The sequence below is a fragment of the Tamandua tetradactyla genome, chromosome 8 (genome assembly GCF_023851605.1).
Source record: "Tamandua tetradactyla isolate mTamTet1 chromosome 8, mTamTet1.pri, whole genome shotgun sequence".
NCBI lineage: Eukaryota > Metazoa > Chordata > Mammalia > Pilosa > Myrmecophagidae > Tamandua > Tamandua tetradactyla.
This window is the reverse complement of record NC_135334.1, coordinates 72119042-72131556: the sequence shown is the minus strand read 5'-3', so window position 1 is coordinate 72131556 and position 12515 is coordinate 72119042. Positions and strand designations below refer to the sequence as shown.

The 12515-nt window shown below is 37.9% G+C and overlaps 1 protein-coding gene across 1 annotated transcript in view; it reads left to right on the top strand.

The window, feature by feature from the left end:
• The window catches only part of MRPL48 (mitochondrial ribosomal protein L48), a gene marked incomplete at its 5' end in the record, with an annotated part of 129816 nt that overhangs the window by 65356 nt on the left and 51945 nt on the right, over positions 1 to 12515 (top strand). The window lies entirely within an intron of this gene.

Genomic DNA, 12515 nt, shown 5'->3' with positions numbered 1-12515 from the left:
CCAGTGTGGTACTGCTTGAGGTAGTTCCACTTGAAAAGAGACTGCTTTGTTGACATTTTTCATAGGTTCTCTGAGATAGCATTGAAGTCAGAAATTTCTAAATTGAATCATAATGATGTTCAAATAAAAAGAATAAGGAACACTACCCTGTTACACTTTCACCCATCCACCTCGTGTGATCCCAGGGTATCATCCCAGCTGCTTTACCCAAGATGTGGTCCAGATTGGTGTCACCATGTTTTTCTTATTAATTTAAACATTTAGAGAGGGGTAAAAATTAAACATGTGTAAAGAGATATAAAGAGCTAAAATTAAGGGAATTTAGAGTACTCATTAGAGTATGAGTAAAAGGTGGAGTTAGAGAAATGTGCTACAGTCAAATCCATGTAGTTCAGTGAAATTAGAAGAAATGAAACAAGTTGGAAAAAGGGAGAATTTTGAAATAAGTGGGCAGCTGCTAGGGACAAATCATTGCAGATATTCTTGGCAAAATATCTCAAGAGCTTTTAAAATATATAAACACTTAATGAACACATACTATTTATCAGGTGTTGGCGTTGTATATGCTGTTACAAATTGAATCATGTCCCCACAGACAAACATCTTAACCCCAGGTGCTGTGGATGTGAACCTGTTTGTAAATAGGAGCTTTGAAGGCATTATTAGTTAAAGGTTTGGCCAAATTGAATCAGGGTGGGCTTTAATCCAAATTACCGAAGTCCTTACAAGGGGAGGAGGAGGAATAGACAGGAGGAGACAGGTGGGAAGAGAGTTAGTCATGTGGCTGAGGCACAGACTGAGTCATGGATTGCCTACAAGTCAGCACTGTAATGCTACAGACTTCAGAGGCATCGCCCTGCCAACCCCTTGATTTTGGGCTTCTCGCCAAAACTGAGACAACGAGTTTCTGTTGTTTAAGCCAACCAGTCTGGTATTTGTTATAGCCGCGCTGGCAAACTAAAATATTTGTCCTTGAGGGCCTTATGGTCTGTTGTGTGGAACGAATGCCCTATTATTTAGATTTGGGCTGCCCCATTTTTTCCTCTTTCCTTACCTCCATAGTCTTGCTAAAAAAAAAAATGCTTGTTCCAGCTTTGAAGTAGAAATAATTACTCCATCCTGGATGGAGGGGTTTAGTTCCCAGTTTAGTAAACAAGGATGTTGAAAGACAGTTGGCTCTGGTATAAACAAAGGAAACCCTAGTGAAGTGGGGCAAGGCAGTACAGGCTTATACCCTATAAATGTGCTAATTAACAGGTATTCAAAGCCTCATTTTGAAACCCTGGGGTTTTGTGTCTTCATCAGTGAAGAGTTGTCAGTTCTCTCAGGAGGCTTCAGTATTAATATGACAGCAGGAAACCCAGCTTAATGACACAGAGCAAGGGAAAGAAATCCCGCCCCTCAGTTGAATTTACTGGAAATCAGAGCTTTCAAACTTGTAAATTTTATAATTAAAACATCTAGCTAATTAAGCAGTTTAACCAATGGTAATTTGATCAAAACCTTTCATTTAAGGGGGAAAATGGTTAAATTAATTAACCAGCTGCTCTAATTATAGAGATTTCCTCAAACTGGGTTTGAAAATGTCTCTTTGCAGGAAACTCCAGGAGGGGAGAAGCCAGGCAAGCATATGTGACACTTTTTCCAAAATTCAAAGATCATTTTTGGTTCTGCTACTTGAAATCACTGGTGTCTGAGTTTCTGTGTACTTAAAGATAGTGATTAGCTTCTGAGTTTTTTATTTACAACAAATATTTTACTGCTTAATGGAGGCATAGGAGAGTTATAACCATAAAGTAAAGTCTTGATAATCTTTGTAGTGCAGGTTAGCAGAAAAGTTTCACAGAACAGTGACATTTGAGCTGGCCCCGGAGGCTGTGTAGGATTACACCAAACAGGTGCAGTCCCATCAGGGGCAACAGCCCAGCAAGGTGCAGAGGCGTGGAAACTGCATGGATTATATGGAATGGCAAGGGTAGCAAGGTTTTTTTGTTTTGTTTTTTGATATTTTTATTGTAAACCTTAACAAATAGACAAACATTCTTGACATACGAACATTCTATGCATAGTGTACAATCAGTGGCTCACAATATCATCACATACTGTGTATTCATCATTTTCTTGAACATTTGCATCTCTCCAGCATAAGAAAAAATAAAAAATAAAAAATACATACCCCTTATCCCTCCCTCTCCTTGACCAGTCGTACTTCAATCTACTCAATTTATTTTAACCTTGGGAGTAGGGTTTTAAAGGCCCAGAAGAGTGGGAGAATGAAGAGATGAAATAATTGGAACCAGATTATAAAATAAAGGTCATTAAATGCTTAAGGAGTATGAACTTTGGGCAGCAGGAAACCATCAAACATTTAAGGCAAAGATCTCTGTCCCATTCATTGTTGTGTCTACAGTGCTTGATACAGTATCTGACACATATGTACTTTAAAAAATGTGTGTGGAATCAATAAATGGTTGAATTAGTGAAAGAGATAAACATGATTAGATTTGTGTTTTAGATGAAATACCCTGTGAGCCCTGTAGAGGATGGAATAGACAGGGAGAGTGTGGGTACAAGGGGACCACAGCTGAGGCAACCACTATAATTTAACTATACTCCCATCTATACTCTCGCTCCCCTTCTCCACAAAGTGATCTTTTTAAAACATATATCAGACCATATAATTTCCCTGCTTCTGGCTGTTGATGATGAAATCCAAACCCTTAAAAGTCCCAGTGTGGTTGCTTTGACCCACTACTCTATTCACTTTTGTGCATTCTGTGCCCCTCTCACCTTGCTTAAGCCACACTGAAAGCCATTCTGTTCATTGAATGTGCCAAGATGTATCCCACATTATGGCTTTTACATTCCCTTTTCCAGGACCATTAACCTTCTATCTTCTTGCCTAAGAGACTCCTATTTAGGTCTCAACTTATTTATTTTTTTAAAGAGATGTCATGGAACAGAATTTAAAAGGTACAAGATATAAAAGTAAGTCTTCCTCTCTTTCCTTCTGTGGAAATAACCACTGTTAGCATTTTCTTCTGAATTCTGGTCTCAGTTAAAAATGTCATTTTTTCAGAGATGCGTTCCCTGATACTCCAATCTAAAATAGATGACCTATTTTAGAGAAGAGTCCATAGCTCTCTGTGCTTTTCCTTTTTAGCATTTATCATGATTTGTAATTTTATGTTTATTTTGTTTCTGCTAATGATTCCCTCCTTCCACTGGACTGTATAACAAACTCCACAGCAGAATTTTGTGGGTTTTTCCTTTTTTAACATTTTAAAATTATGAAATATAACATATATACAAAAAAGCAATACATTCCAAAATACATTTTAAGAAGTAGTTATAGAACTGATTTCAAAGTTTTGTATGGGTTATAGTTCCATGCTTTCAGGTGTTTCCTTCTAAGCTGCTCCAAGACACTGGGGACTAAACAGAAAAATCAATAAAATGATTCAATAGTCATATTCATTTGTTAAATCCTAGCTTATCCGTTATAACTCTTTCTTTTTCTTTGATCCTTCTCCCAGTCTTTAAGGATATTTGGGTTATGCCCATTCTAACTTTTTTCATGTTGAAAAGGGGTATCGACAATATGGAATAGGGGGATGGAACTGGTTGATGTTCTTAGAGAGACCAGCCCCTCTGCATTTCAGGATTTATCTGGCCTAGGGACCAACTGAAGATTTTAGGTTTCTGAAGAGTAAACTTAGTGCATGCGATGTTTGTAGAATCTCAGAGCCTTGGGTGTTCTTTACAGTTAACAGGAATGATGTTAGTTGGGGTTTGGCAGACCATGACAATTAGCACATAGCAGAGTTTTCTTGACTTTGTTCACTATTATAGCCCCTGCTGTTTGTGCAGTCCTGGCGCATCATGACTACTCAATAATTAAGCCCTTCCTAGACCTTGCCTGTTTCGCTAAGCTCATTTCTTTTCTTTTTTTTTTATTAATTTTTAAAAAATATATAACAACAAATGCAAGCATTCTTAACTTATGATGATTCTGTTCTAACATGTATAATCAGTAATTCACAATATCATCACATAGTTGCATATTCATCATCATGATCATTTCTTAGAACATTTGCATCAATTCAGAAAAAGAAATAAAAAGACAGCAGAAAAAAATTCATACATACCATACCCCTTATCCCTCCCTTTCATTGATCGCTAGCATTTCAATCTAAATTTATTTTAATGTTTGTTCCCCCTCTTATTTATTTTTATTCCATATGTTTTACTTGTCTGTTGATAAGGTAGATAAAAGGAGCATCAGACACAAGATTTTCACAATCAAGCAATCACATTGTGAAAGCTATGTCATTATACAGTCATCTTCAAGAAACATGGCTACTGGAAACAGCTCTACATTTTCAGGCTGTTCCCTCCAGCCTCTCCATAACATCTTAACTAACAAGGTGATATCTGTTTAATGCGTAAGAATAACCTCCAGGATAACCTCTCGACTCTGTTTGGAGTCTCTCAGCCATTGACACTTTGTCTCATTTCACTCTTCCCCCTTTTGGTCGAGAAGGTTTTCTCAATCCCTTGATGCTGAATCTCAGCTCATTCTAGGATTTCTGTCCCATGTTACCAGGAAGGTCCACACCCCTGGGGTCATGTTCCACGTAGACAGGGGGAGGGCAGTGAGCTTGCTTGTGTTGGCTGGAGAGAGAGGCCACATCTGAGCAACAAAAGAGGTTCTCTTGGGGGTGACTCTTAGGCCTAATTTTAAATAGGCTTGACCTATCATGTAGAGTTAAGTCTTATATGAACAAACTCCAAGATTGGGGACTCAGCCTATTGCTTTGGTTGTCTGCACTGCTTGTGAGAATATCAAGAATTCAACTTAGTTGAATTTTCCCCCTTTCTCATCATTCTTTGCAAATACTTTTTTATCCACTGTTCAAATCACTCTGGGATTTATCAGGGCATTGCTCTGGACAAACCAACAAAATCTCATGCCCTTCTCAAGGTTCCATGTACTTATAGTGTTCAATTAAGCTGTCTCCATAAGTTATATTAGGAAATGCACTAGTCAAAATATAAATTTTGTAACAAATAAACATTTTTTGCTTTAGTCTCACACATGTTAAAATTTTAAATATTAATTACTATCAGTTTTCAACACCCTGCAGTAATGACATTCCTATGTTCTTCCTCATGCAAAAACATTTTTAAAATTTGTACATTTAGTCACTAGCATTATACACTCTTAAGCATTCCTAGATTATACCATCTTAGTCTTTACTGTCTATCTTTCGTTCTGATTTCATTTGTGTGCCCAGCCCTTCTCCCTGTATCATTCTCACATTCAGCGTCATTCAGTGTTTTAACATAATTGTATTACAGTTAGGTAGTATTGTACTATCCATTTCTGAGTTTTTACAGTCAGTCCTGTTTAAACTCATTTTTTGCCACCCAGCTCCTCATGCTTTGCTTGAAATACTTCCTAGCTGTTCCCCTCCCCATATTGTGTTTTCTCTTAACTACCTCTTATTCATCCTTCAAGTTTTAATTAAAAGCCTTTAATTAAGAATCCTTTCCTGACATTCCAGGTCCGGTGTAAGTGCCCTCCCATGTAGAGTGCTTTTAGCCTCATCATCCTTCTTTGTAATTACTATCTATCTCCCGACTAGATGGTGAGATCTATGATACAAGGTCTTTGTCTTTGTTTATTATTATAACCCACGCTTCCAGGACAGTACTTGGTACCAAAAGTCCTCCCATGGATATTGGGTTGATTGTATACTGTACTGCATAAATCTAAGGTGTGCCATTGACATCATTGTGAGGATACAGTTGCTGGATACCCTAATGGCTAGTAATAAGCATTTAATGAATGAATGAACCTACTTTGGAGAGTCTATTTTCCTGTGAAATAAAGTGTACAACCAAAATAGCTCAGGGTCTGGGCAGGGGAGGATTGTGGTAGATCACATTTAGGGGTAGGGCTTTGTGCCTCTCATTCCCCCACCCTACATCTTTGCAAGAGAGAGATTTTAAAAGGAAAAGGAAATACATGGAATTCAGTGCTTTTTAGGAGGTCATACATTGAAATCATAATAAGGATTCATTGCAAGGATCTGGTCTGAGGAACAGTGTTACCCCAGTGTTACCCATCAGGGGGATTTGGATATCATTTCCTTAGGTGGGTCCCCCGAGTGCAGAGTCTGGAGCCAAAGGGTCTAGGTTTTAGATTTAAAGAAATGGAATTACGGCAGCAACCAATAGGATACCTCAGTTATATTCAGTGCTCTTTGGGAACTGCTGGCCAAAAATACTTTTAGCTTCCTTGCATGGTAAACTCCTACACCTCTTTCAGGAACACAGATGTTACCTCTTCTGAACCTATTCCTCTATACTCCTCCACTTACTTCCTCTCATGCCCACTCATGGCAGAGTTAGTTGTTCTTTTCTCTGGGTACCCACAATATTGCTCACAGCTCCATCAAAGTTTTTCGTACCTTCATCTTTACCTAGTATGCTTTGATTGTCTCAAGGACAAGTAGTGTATTTTATTCATTTTTGTAACTGCCCTAGTGTCTATGCAGTTATTGGTACATAATAATAATTGTGAACTCATATCACAGAGGGGATCCATGATATCCCTGGGTTATAGTGTGAAATAGTGTGGACTGTCAATGCAAGGAAGTGCTCTGAAGGCAGGACTCTCTGATTGGCCTGGCACAGAGCAAACCTGCTTAGAAGCCCACTTTAGAAAAGAAGGGCACAAGAAACCTTTCATGTGATATAATTTAGAATTCTCTATGCCATTTTTTGTTAAGCCCCCTACAAAGTGGTGACCTGAGGAGACAAGGGCAGCAGTACCACGGGATCTGAGAGGAAAAAGGAATGGAAGCAAGGTCCAGAAAATGGAGAGTGAGCAAGAGAGACAGACATATTGACTGAGGAGAACTGTGGAAGGCTGGTCCCAGTGAAAGGGTAGAGATAAGGGGCCATGGTCAGAATTAGGAAAGATCAGGTCTGGCCACATATATACATTCTTTTTTTAATAACATTTTTTATTGTAAGATATGACATATATACAGAAAAGCAATACATTATAAAGTACATTTTAACAAGTAGTTATAGACACATTTCAAAGTTTGGTATGGGTTATAGTTCCATGTTTTCAGGTGTTTCCTTCTAGCTATTCCAAGACACTAGAGGCTAAAAAGAAATATCAATATAATGATTCAGAGTATACTCATTTGTTAAATCCTAACTTCTCAGTCTTTAAGGATATTTGGGCTATGCCCATTCTAGCTTTTTCATATTAAAAGGGGTGTCAACAGTATGGGATAGGGAGATGGAGCTGATTGATGTTTTTGAAGAGACTGACTTTGGGTTTGAGGACTTATCTGGCCTGGGAACCACCTGAAGGTTTTATGTTTCTGAAAAGTAAATTTAGCCTGTTAAACTTTAATAGAGTCTCAGATAGAATTCTGAATGTTCTTTAGGGTTAACAGGAATGATGTTGGTTGAGGTTTGGTGAACCATGGCAATTAGCAATATCTAGCTTAAGCTTGCATAAGAGTAGCCTCCAGAATAGCCTCCCAACTGCATTTGAACTCTCTTAGCCATTGATAGCTTATTTTTTTTACATTTCTTTCCCCCTTTTGGTCAGGAAAGCTTTGTTGATCCCACAGTGCCAGTGCCAGGCTCACCCCGGGAGTCATGTCCCATGTTGTAAGGGTGACTTTCACCCCTAAATATCATGTCCCATGTAGGGGAGAGGGTAGTGATTTTCCTTGCAGAGTTGGGTTTAGAGAAAGAAAGGACGTCTTGCTTTATTTTGCTTTCTAGAAATTCAGGTGTTATAATCTTTATGGTCATAGGCTGTTCAGTCAGATATCCATGGGTTTAAACTGCAGTTCAACCTGTTATTTGCTGGACGACCTTAGCCAATTCACCAAAATTTTGATCTACAGTTTCTTTTTCTGTAAATGACGCTAATAATAACAAGGAGAAAATATCTATATTTACATATCTAGGTATCAATATCTCTAAAAATCTTAATGTAGTAGTTAGATTCAGATGTCAAATTGACCAGGTGATGGTGCTCCAGTTCTGTTGGCGTGGACTTAAATTATCAGCATATGAATTTTGTCTATGGCCCATTACATCTTTGGTCAGCTAAGAGGAGTGCCTTCCTCAAGGAGTAAGGCTTAAAAGGAGAGTCATTAGAGAGCGATAACAGCTCAGCAGCACTCAGTAGACCAGCACACCTCAGCTCAGCGCTCAGAGCTGGCTCAGACCCAGACGTTTGGGGATAGAGAAAGGAACGCCCCTAGAAACAGCTATTTGAACCCATGTTGGGAGAGAGGGCCAGCATATGCCCACAGTGTGCCTTCTCAAATTAGTAAAATTGTAACTAAATTTGTGTAAAAGCCAGTCCATTTCTGGTGTATTGCATTCTGCAGCCTTAGTAAACTAAAACACTCCATATATAAAGCATTTAGCACAGTGCTTGGTGCATAGTAAACATATAACAAATAATCCCATATTACCATTACTTAGCTTAATTTGTTTTAAATTTTATTTTGTAAAACTAATACATGAATATAGTAAAAGTTCAAACAGTACAAGTGATGTATAGTGAAGAATCTCCCTCCTTCTCTGACCTCGTTTCCCATTTTCCTCTCTGGAGATGACCACTGTAACCAGACTCTTATAGGGGTCTGTTTAATAGTTAGGGATCTCTTTAATATTCTATATATGTTGCTAGTTGAGTTCTCCAGATGTAGAGAGCTGAGATAGAGTTTAGGTGTGTTTCAGTTTGCTAAAGCTGCCAGAATGCAATGTACAAGAATTGGGTTGGCTTTTACAAAGGGGATTTACTAGGTTACAAATTTACAGTTCTAAGGCCATGGAAATGTTCAATTAAGACTTCAAGAGAAAGACGCCTTTATTCTGAAGAAAGGCCAATGGCATCTGGGGTTCCTATGTAACATGGGAAAACACGTGGCTGGCATCTGCTGGTCCTTTGCTCCAGGGTTGCATCGCTTTCAGCTTCTGATTTCATTGGCTTTCTCTCTGAGTTTCTGTGGGTCCTTGCTTGTTCCTTCTGTGAGATTTCTGTGTCTTGTGGGTCCTCTTTTAGTGTTTCTGGGGCATCTCTCTCTCTCTGGGCTCTGTATCTGCTGTCTCCAGAATGTTTGTGGGCATTTCTTTTCTCTCCCTAAAAGTCTCTCCCTTTTATCCTCTCGTAAAGGACTCCAGCAAGGGGATTAAGACCCACCTTGAATGGGCTGGGTCACATTTCCATAGAAACAACCTAAGCAAAAGGTCCCACGCACAATAAGTCTACACCCACAGGGATGAAATAAAAGATCATAATCTTTTCTGGGGTACATAACAGATTCAAAACCCACAACTGGGTATGAGATGTTTTTTAGGAATTAATTCCTGTGAAAGGAAGGAATTGGACAGAAAGCAGGATTGGACAGAGGGAGAAGTTAAACTGAGCTGCAGGCCCCACAAAACCTTGGCCAACTTGATGCTGAGCTTTGGAGCAAATATTTTCTGTCCAAGTTGTCCCACATTGGGCCAAAATGGCAAAGTTTTCATACGTCCCCCTTGCATCAGTCACTAGATGCAGGCTGCCCTAGAAAGGATATGACCTTTGGCAATGTAATTCTGCAGTTGAGGCAGATCCTAAAGAAGTTGTTTACTGACTAGACTCCCTCAGTTGGGCATCAAGTCCTTTGAAGGAGCATCTGGACAGCACATGTCCAGGCCTATCCTAATGTATATGCAGAGATCCTATTTTTTACCTAGCATTAGTATACACATATACTGTTCTGTATCTTAGGTTTTTGTTGTTGTTATTGTTTTTATTCACTTAATAATATATGTTGGAGGTTTTTCCATATCAGCACAAATAGATCAAATGAGATAGTTTTAAAAGCTTTTAGGGACTCTGTGATTCTCCTCTTTTCTGTTTATTTTTATTCCATTTCTTTTTCTATACAATCTCTGTTAGAAAACTCAAAAGGGCTGATACCTGTTGAGGGACAAAAGGAAAGGACAGCCTATGAAATATATTTGTCTCCCTACTGCCAGTGGCTCTCTCAGGAGAGAATTTCCCAAAGAAAGGGAGTGGAGATTGGCTATCCCGTGGGCCAAAAGGAGAGTGAAAGCCCAGGTTCAAGAAATATCTATGGTTCTTTAAAATAAAAAATACCCAAATTGGAAAAGAAGAAATAAGACTTTCACTGTTTGCAGATGATGTGATTCTATATGTATAAAGTCCTGAAGAATTTACAGTAAAGCTACTAGAGCTAATAAACAAGTTCAGTGTAGTGGCAGGATACAAGATTGCCATGCAAAAATCAGTAATGTTTCTATACACTAGTAATGAGCAATCTGAGGAGAAAAATCAAGAAAAAAAATACATTCATAATAGCTACTATAAGAACCAAGTATCTGGGAATAAATTTAACCACAAATGTAAAAGATTGGTACACAGAAAACTATAAAACATTGCTAAAAGAAGCCAAGACATTATAAACAACGAACAAACATAAAAGAAGTCAAAGGAGGCCTAAATAAATGAAAGGACATTCTGTGTGCATGAATTAGAAGACTATCATTAAGATGTCAATTCTACCCAAATTGATTTAAAGATTGAATGTGATCCCAATCAATATTCCAACAAATTACTTTGCAGAAATGGAAAATCCAATTATCAAACTTATCTGGAAGGGTAAAGGGCCCCAAATATTCAAAAACATCTTGAAAAAGAAGAATGAAGTTGGAGGCTCACTGTTCCTGATTTTAAAGCATATTACAAAGCTACAGTAGTCAAAACAGCATAGTATTGACATAAAGGTAGATATATTGACCAATGGAATTAAATTGAGAGTCCATAAATAGACCCTTACATCCATGGTCAATTGATATTTGACACAGCTGCCACATCCACTCAACTGGGACAGAATAGTCTCTTCAACAAATGGTGCTGGGAGAACCGGATAGCCATATGCAAAATAATGAAAGAGGACCTATATCTCATACCTTCTATAAAAATTAACTCAAAATGAATCAAAGACCTAAAAAAAGAGCCAGGACCATAAAACTCCTAGAAGAAAATGTAGGGAAGCATCTTCAGGATGTGGTGGTAGGCAATGGTTTCTTAGACTTTACACCCAAAGCATAAGCAATGAAAGAGAAAAAAGGATAAATGGAACCTCCTCAAAATAAAAACTTTTGTGCTTCGAGGGACTTTGTCAAGAAAGTAAAGAGCCAACCTACTCACTGGGGGTAATATTTGGAAACCACATATTCAATAAGGGCTTAATATCCAGAATATATAAATAGAGCCCACAACTCAACAATAAAAAGACAAGCAACACAATTTAAAAATGGGCAAAAGGCTTGAATAGACATTTTTCCAAAGAGGAAATAAGAATGGCTAAAAAGCACATGAAACGATGTTCACCATCACTAGCTATTAGGGAAATGCATATCACAACCATGAAATATGATTTCACACCTACTAGAATGGCCACTATTAAACAAACAGAAAACTACAAGGTTGGAGAGGATTTGGAGATATAGGAAAAGTCATTCACTGCTGTTGGGAACATAAAATGGTGCAGCTGCTATGGAAGATAGTTTGGTGGTTCCTCGAGAAGCTAAGTATAGAATTGTCATACGATTCCACAATCCCACTACTATGTAATATATAGTATATATACATCTGAGTATTTACCCAGAAGTCTGAAAGCAAGGACTTGAACAGACATTTGCACATTATTCACAATTGCCAAAGGATGGAAGCAATTCAAGTTCCATTAACCAATGAATGGATAAGCAAAATGTGGTATATGTGTACAGTGGAATATTATTCAGCTGTAAGAAGGTAGATACTCAGAAGTACTAGAAGCAGAGACTCAGGCATTTGCACATTATTCACAACTGCTGAAAGAAGAAAGCAGCCCAATTTCCCTCTTTTGGGAATGGATTAGCAAAATGTTGTATATAAATACAATAGAATATTATTTAGCTGTAAAAAGAAATAAAGTACTGATTTATGTGATAACATGGATGAATCTGGAGGACATTATGTTGAGTGAATAAGTCAGACACAAAAGGACAAATATATTGTATGATCTCACTGATGATATAAACTAATTATAATAAGCAAACTCATAGAGTTAGAATCTAGTATATAGATTACCAGGGGATAGAATAGGGGTAGAGAATGGAGCACTGCTTAATTTGTGCAGAATTTCTATTTAGGTAATTGTAAATGTTTGGAAAGGGATAGTGGTTACAGTAGCACATTACTGTAAATGTAATTAACGGCACTGAATTATGTTTGTGATTGTGGTTGAAAGGGGGAGTTTTTAGTCAGATATGTTACTAGAAGAAAGTTAGAAGATAAAACGTTGGATTGTGTAAACAGTGAGCCCTGTTGTGGATGATGACTGTGGTTAATAGTACAGATATAAGAATGTTCTTTCATGAACTATAACAAATATATGTCACTATTACAA